Source organism: Panthera tigris, chromosome D2, assembly GCF_018350195.1.
Source record: "Panthera tigris isolate Pti1 chromosome D2, P.tigris_Pti1_mat1.1, whole genome shotgun sequence".
NCBI lineage: Eukaryota > Metazoa > Chordata > Mammalia > Carnivora > Felidae > Panthera > Panthera tigris.
Window position 1 is genome coordinate 69,920,961 of NC_056670.1, and position 8,218 is coordinate 69,929,178.

Genomic DNA, 8,218 nt, shown 5'->3' on the forward strand with positions numbered 1-8,218 from the left:
AACTTATTCTCTGCCAAAAGAACACTTTCCACAGAGAAAAGACCAAGGGCGAAGGCCCTGAAGAGGAAAGACCCTGACTCAGAAGAGAAAAAAGTCTGGTGGGATATAATGGTTGCAGGAGGGAGAGTTGGAGGACATGAGATCAGGGAGGCAGACGGGGACTGGACAGTGTGGGGATTTCAGAACCACAGCAAGGAACTTCGCTTTTATTCTATCAGAAGCAACGGGAGAGTTTTCGGCAGGGAACTGGTTTCACCATTCTCGCTCACGCCTTCCTCTTTCTCCATTCCTTAATAGCATCCTATCACTGATTTTGATTAAATCATTGATCGCTATTTACATCATCACGAGTACGTAAACATTGTTCATCGCAGAACCACGCGGCGTACTAAGGTTTCCTTCCCTTTCTTGTACGGCTTTTCGTTTGCCTCAAGTTAACCGTATCATGAGTTTTTCACTTACGTCATTATACACACACAGGCGCACACACACAAATATAGCTTCAGTTCATTCCAGATTCTCCACCCTACTATCTATCTATTCCATCCAGTTTACTTTTTTCTGTCTTCCAGAAATTTCCCATTGAAATCGCTCACCCAATGGTGAGATTATTCTCACGAATCGATTCCTTTTTAATATCTTTACTGCCCCGTTAATGAATCTTGGGATGAAGAGGAGAAAAAGTAAGCCCGAATCCACCAATTTAATTGAAATTCCATCAACATTTTAGCTGAAGGATTCTCTCCTTTTGCGATAACTTTTAACTTGGTGAATACGTTGAAAACGAGACCCCCCCCCCCCTTCTGACATTTTTGTGAGACAAAGAAAAGATTCAAAAGCCTTCCAATATGTCTTCGTCAAGTTGCTCTCTTGAATGTGACTGAATGCCAGGAGGGTATGATGAGCGGGCTTGGTTTTTAATCACTAGATTCCTCTTTCAACCCCCAGCCTGGACACTGCGTCTGCCCACACCATCCCATTTCCTCTTTAATAATGTATCATGATTTCTCGGTTGCTTTGCATATTCCTCTAGCCCTGTAAAGGCAGGCCTCTGTGTCTTGCTGGTTGGTTTTTGAACGGCTCAGCTTTTGAAGCGCTGAATGAGCCTTGTGGACATTGGCTATTTCTTTTATGTATGGACGCTACCCACCTCAACCCCGAGAGGAAGACTTTACTCAGAACTGTGTCTGATTTTTTTTGACGATGTAAATGCCATTCTTAGCTTTATCTTCCCTCTGAGAATCCCAATTTTACTCATGTTTAAAAGTCCACTTTGAATGCTACCTTGGTCCCTGAAGACCTTCCTAAGGCATCCAAGCCCCTTTCTCTGCCCCATGCAGTGTCTCATACTTAATTAGCATCCAGTAAATGTCTCCGGCATGACTAAATGAAGTCACCCAATGAGGATTCAAATAAACTTTTTAATGCTGTGTATTTTTACAATTTCGAGCTTCTATCGTTAAATATTTAGCAGCTGACAAGCTAGCATGGTTAACATCAAGCACCATTCCTAGCCTAGATGCAGACCCACAGCAAAAGGAGATTTAACGTTGTCTTTGTCTGTTTATTTGGCACAGCAAGGATAATGTAACCAAACCCATCTGTTTCCTCTTGTCCAAGGATTTCAAATGGTGACAAAAGGAACTTTATGCTGAACTTCCAATGACTCCCGACTCATCTCACCTGTTCTTTGTCAGAAACTTGTTAAAAATTTTAATACAGACGAATAAATTACTAGGACACAACCTGGAAGAAGTATAGCGTTCTTACATAAAAATCAACAGCTTTGAAGCAAAAAGATAAGTTTCTTGGCTGATTATTCTCATGACATGTGAATAGCTGGGTTGTTTAAAACAGTATGCTTTTATTATGTACTTAAAGGAAAGCTTGATGTTAGCCAGGAATTCTATGATTATGGGATTTAGGGCTAACCAGGCCTCGAATAAGTTACTTCATTATCCAGCTTTCAGACAAGATCTTAAATAGCATGCTGCAATTTTAAAATGTAAAAACTAAAGATTTATGTGTATATATCACATCAACGTTATACGCCCTTTTTATAGATGGTGTTGCTTATTCAAGGTCAGCTGGTGTTATCCACCCTGATATGTATGTATGTACATATGTTTATTGTTTAATGTTTATTTTTGAGAGAGAGAGAGAGAGAGAGAGAGAGCAAACGGGGGAGGGGCAGAGAGAGGGGGAGACACAGAATCTGAAGCAGGCTCCAGGCTCTGAGCTGTCAGCACAGAGCCTGGCGTGGGGCTCCAACTTACAAACCGTGAGATCATGGCCTGAACCAAAGTCGGATGCTTAACCGACTAAGCCAGCCCGGTGCCCCTCCACCCTGATATTTAAAACCCTCCTATATTACATCCTTCTAACTTCTAATTATGATCGTTTTGCTTCCTTTCTGCAAGCTGAGGCAGTAGGTCTCTCTTACTTGCACTGCGTATAACCACTTCATGAGACCTGGAATGCTGCTATGCATTTTAAACGTATCCTGTCACTAACTCAAGTAATTCTCATTGAACCAAAATGGTAATTATTAAGCAGCATCACTTTCTAGCAAATCAAAGCCAAAGGCTATAAAACTGACTGTTTTGCTTAGGCTTAATAATACATTTTAGAACTTTCTGAGTTTCTCAGTTTAGAACTGAGCTTTCTGGATGGTGTCTTCTTTCGAAACGGTGACAGGATGCTCACTGTAATTCGTCGCTAAGGAAATGCAAATAAAAACCACAATGAGATACCACCTCACGCTTGCCAAGACGGCTGTAACGAAAAAGGTAGACGACAACAAGTGCCGATGAGAACGTGGAGAGCTTGGAACCCTCCTGCGTTGTTAATGGGAATGTAAAGCGACACAGCACTTTGGAAGACAGTTTAAACACGGTTACCGTAAGACTCAGCAATTCCACCTCCAGGCATATACCCAGGAGAAATGGAAGGATAGGGCCACGCAGACACTTGTACAAAATGTCAACGGCAGCATTGTTCCCAATGGCCGAAAAATGGGAACAACCCACATACGCACCAACAGAAGAATGGATGAACGAGTGTGGCGTTTTCAAACAACGGGATATTTTTGGTCATGGAAAGGAATAAAGTATCGATACGTGCCACAACATGGATGAAGCTAGAAAACATGATATTAAGTCAAAAAAGCCAATCACAAAGACCACATATGATATTCATTTTGTGTGAAATGTCCAGAATAGGTAAATCTAGAGAGCCGGAAAGATTAGCTGCTGCCTAGGATGGGAGGAGGGGTGTAGGGCTGTTGGGGGGAGGGCGGAAGACCTGGGGAGTAACTGCTGGTCGATATGGGGTTTCTTTTAGGGTGATACAAATAATCTAAAACTGGTTGTGGTGATGGTTGCACAACTCTGTAAATACACTAAAAACCATTGGATTGCACACTTTAAATGAGTGGATTATATGGTATGTGAGTATATCTCAATAAAGGTATTGAAAACAAAACACAAGAGTTCAGCACTCTTTGCGTGGATGAAAGACACTCATAAAAAGAAACGGACTGATTGAGCAAAACAAGAATTTTGGCTTTCACTCCCCTTCCAGACACTGTTGCTTTTAGTTCATTTACAATTTTATCTACTTATCCCATTTGATATGTAATCGGAGCTCAGAGGCTCGACAGGAAGCTCATAACAGTTCTTGTAAACAAACTTAAAAAACAGTTTAATAACATTATCGAATAATGTATTAAAACACTGCTCTGGAGCCACTTTATGATATTAAGCAATTGCTTTCCATTTTGAAATAACAGAAGGGCTTACACACATAATGTAATCTGACTTTACGAAAGTTTTTCTCATTGGAAAAAACGTCTGTCATATTTAGGACAAAGCAAACAGTGTTCTTAGGTGTTTTTAAATCCCTATGTAATCTACAATAGCTCTATATGGATTTAAGCCATAAAATGCAACCCATACATAAGAGCGGCACTTACATAAACCAAGTTTCATTTAAATTAAATGAGCTTTTTAAAGACCAGTTCAATTGATCACTCATGAATTATTTGCAAACTGTGTTTTGTGTTGCTAAATTAGTTTCTCTCGTATCCTACTTCACCAAGTAGCTCATACAACTCCAACCTACTCCAGTCTGTCCTTTCTCAAGATATAAAACCACACACATCTATCTCTGAAGTATTTTACATATATTGGCTTTACCCAGTCGCCTGAGGAAAGTCTAAGCTCCTCTAAGGCAAGGACCTGGTCTTAAACATCAACACCTCACAGATATCCCATAATTATAATGTGTTTGTCAAAGGTTCAAGGCTTGGCCAGTTCTCTTGTTAAGCTCTAATTCATAGACTTATATACCATTCAATACATGTGTGTGTGTGTGTGTGTGTGTGTGTGTGTGTGTGTGTGTGTATTTGTGTGTATCAATAACTACCTCACTTTTTCTTCATTTCCAACACATATACTTATGTTGACTGCCCCCAGATTCTCAAAAACCCTTGGTTTTCTTCAGAATAACCCCCGGACATACTTAGTATGGCTATAGCTCTTTTCCATCTCCCCCCACCTACACTTCCTAGCCTGTTTCACACACCAATACACCAACCCCGAAACTTCCTCTCCCACACTCTGTCCCGTCACACCTCTGGGACTTCTCGGTCTCTGGGATCACTCTCCAATCTATGAGAGGTCTGTCGATCTTTTCAGGGCCATTTCAGAGTCATCTTCTTGGGGCACCTGGGTAGCTCAGTTGGTTAAGCGTCCGACTCTTGATTTTAGCTCAGGGCATGATCTCACGGTTTGTGAGCTGGAGCCCCGTGCCAGGCTCTACACAGGCAGCGTGGAGCCTGCTTGGGATTCTCTCTCCCCATCTCTGCCCTCCTCTGCTTGTGTTTTCTCTCTCAAAAATAAACATTAAAAAAAAAAAGTCTTCTCCATGGACTCTTTCTTATGAGAATTAATTTTTCCCTTTTAAGTGCTCCCAGGCACTCTGGTGTCACATCACTTCTCAAGGCTTGACTTTTACGGTGCCTAAGGGGCATGTCTTTCTTTCCTAATAGTCTATGATGTTTGAGACTATTTTATTAATGCGGAGTCCTCTAACAAAGCATCTTTGTAACCCTTCCACCCTATACAGAATAATCTTTCAATAGTGCTTGCTGTGTTGAATTGTTCTTAATTTCCCAACAATACCCAGAATAGTGTGGAGTACAGACCGGTTAATCCACAAATAGTGTTGACTGACAGTTCTCGGAGGGAGGGTTCAAATGCTCAATGACTGATTTTAGTGACAGACCAAAGCGATACATCTTGACAAGAAAAGTTTCTTCTCTAAATTTTTCCCGCCCTGATTTGGACCTACTGGACGTTTTAATATACCAAAAACAATCAACTGAGTAGTCTCAATATATTTTTCTCTGCAGTTGTTCTTCTGGAATGAAACCATTTTTACCTGAGGAAAACATGTGAGAGAATTTTGGAAGTCAGATAGATTTTTCACTGTATATCCAAGATTCATCAAAGCATTTCCTGTTTATTAGAAATGTCTCTGGACCAGACACTGAGAAAGGTACTAGATCATAGAATCAACCAGATAAGGCCTGCCCTGAGAGGGTTTACATACCCTGGGGGAGGAGTCTCAGAGGCATCTGGGGTTTGGTGCCTTAGAACCACGGGGACTAATTAGCTCTATACTGATGAATCTGGAAGTTCTTTAAAATGTACGCCCTTCAATTCAGATTATAATGTTTTTGTTTCAAAACACAGTTATAATAGCATTTTATTTAGAAAACCATTTTGGATTCACAAAAACTCAATAATTAGATCCTACGAAGCAGGGCCTGGGAATAGGATGAGACAAGAGGGTTTCCTAGCATAAAATGTCAGGAGGCTCTCCCTCCTTGGGCCATTCAACTGCACGGTCAGCAAGAGGCAGGGTCAGCACCTCTTCAACTCCCATACGCTAACCTCTTCTGCCTCACCCTAGTTCTGGCCCGGCCTTGAATGTTTAACGAAAATAATCATTTTGCATAATACTTGGTTTTGTACACTTGGCACACTTCATAACAAATGTTTTAGAAGTTATTTCTGGCTTACCAAAAATGGGACTGTGAAATCCTGGGGGGCGGGGAATGAGACCCAGGCAAGGAGACAGGTCTACTTCAAGGAGGAAGGGGTAGATGTTAAGGGAAAGAGGAAACATAATTAGCAGATTAAAATGATTGCCAAGTTTAAAGCTTCCAACTATTCAGCATAGAAGTCATTCTTAGACCTAAACCGTTCTATTACCGATAACCATTAACTCACGGTTTTGCTGATTTCACAGAACTTCTTTATAGGAATTTTCCTGAGATCAGATCGGTATCAGGTAAACTGAATGAATAGTAATAAAGCCACCAGAAAAGCTACAAGTCAATATTAATATTCTTTCCAGACAGATGACTTTGAGGATTAGTACTTGAAGATGATCTTCTTCTTAGTTTCTTAGTCTAGTTATCATCAATGGTTACTCAGGACCAAACAAGGAAATTCTGAATGTATTTGGTTTGTAGGAATATAACGGAGTCACTGAACAACCCATGAAATAAAATTTGTTATTCTGAAAACCAGTTTCATATTTAGGTACATTAATACAGTGACGAAAGGCATTGACAAGAAGTAGAAAAGGTTTTTCTATTACACTGAAGTCACGAGAACGTGAAAAATCGGCCTGTCAAATGTCACTGCCTCTGGGAATTTAATGTTCAGAGTCAGGTAAGAGTGTAAACCAGTTTTTCTGGAAAGTTCCAAATACATAAATAGTAAAACATTTTTCTCTACGTTGGCTTAATTCTACTTCTTCTCTACACATGTTTAAGATGTTCGAGAGCTGTCATCCATTTATTTTTGGTTGATGGTAGATTTCTTCTTCTTTCATTTCACTTCAAAATTGAAATTTTTTATCTACCGAAGTGTTAGGTATTGGAACGAAGAATTTCATATATAGCTCTCAGCAGAGCCCAGAGAAGCCTGGCTGTGATTATGACTTATATTTAAAACTCTTTGGGATGGGCCCTAAACGAGGTTCTGCATATTCCGCGGCAGGAGCAGCAAAACAAAATCATTCCAAGTTGTTGCAAATAGTGCTGTTTGTGTAGAAAGATGTTTTTTGCATTGGATAATAAAAAGGCTGAGGCTGCCCTTAAATAACATGCCTGGATTTTCAAGGTAAAGCCTTCAAAATCATGAAAAGTCTTTTTACCAAGGGAAAAAAAAAATCACAATTCTAAGGAAAAAACCTCATTACTCAAATAATAAATTAAAATGACCATAAGCAATGTGACCATCTCCCTATAATAAAAAGGCCTGTATTTGTGGGCTAGACTAAGTTTTTCTAACTCTTAATAACTAATGAAAAGTTTCAAACATCAAGCCCAAACAAGCTAAAATATTTTAAATGTGTAATTGAAGTCAACTAAGAACGTTAAACTGGATTTATTACCACTGTGCCCCTAAAAGCTTTTCCTCCCTTAAATGTGATCTGTATAATCCTTACCTCCAAAGCAACGTAAAACCCAAGCTTGTGAAAATAAAGTCCGCGGAGAACACTATCCTTCTGGTGACTGAAATCATTACTGGAAATAATTTTCCATGAAAACCTTTATTAAGAAATCCCCCGGGGCGCCTGGGTGGCTCGGTTGGTTAAGCATCCCGACTTCAGCTCAGGTCATGATCTCATGGTTCGTGGGTTTGAGCCTCGCGTCGGGCTCTGTGCTGACAGCTGGGAGCCTGGAGCCTGCTTCAGTTTCTGTGCCCCTCTCTCTCTCTACCCCTCCCCCACATGTGTTCTGTCTCTTTCTCTCAAAAATAAATAAACGTTAAAAAAAAATTTTGTTTTAACTCTCCCAAATAATTTCACTGCTAGAGGTAATGCAAGAATACACATACACACACATGCATATGTTCATTATACTTGCTGTTTTCTTATTTTTAACACATTTTTAACCCAAAAACATTTTTAACATGAATTGGTCTGCCCCAAATTTTCATATTGGATCAGCTACTTTGTCTGTGTTGGACAGATCAGGATTCATAAATAAATTATATAATGTCATTTAAAAAAAAAACCAAAACGCTGCAATCTGAATTTCTAGTAATCTAATGTCTTTAGTAAATAGTTCGGATGAACATCTATTCATGCATTCTTTTCGCCATCCTTTATTGGGTGACTACCTAGGCTCCTTGAATCA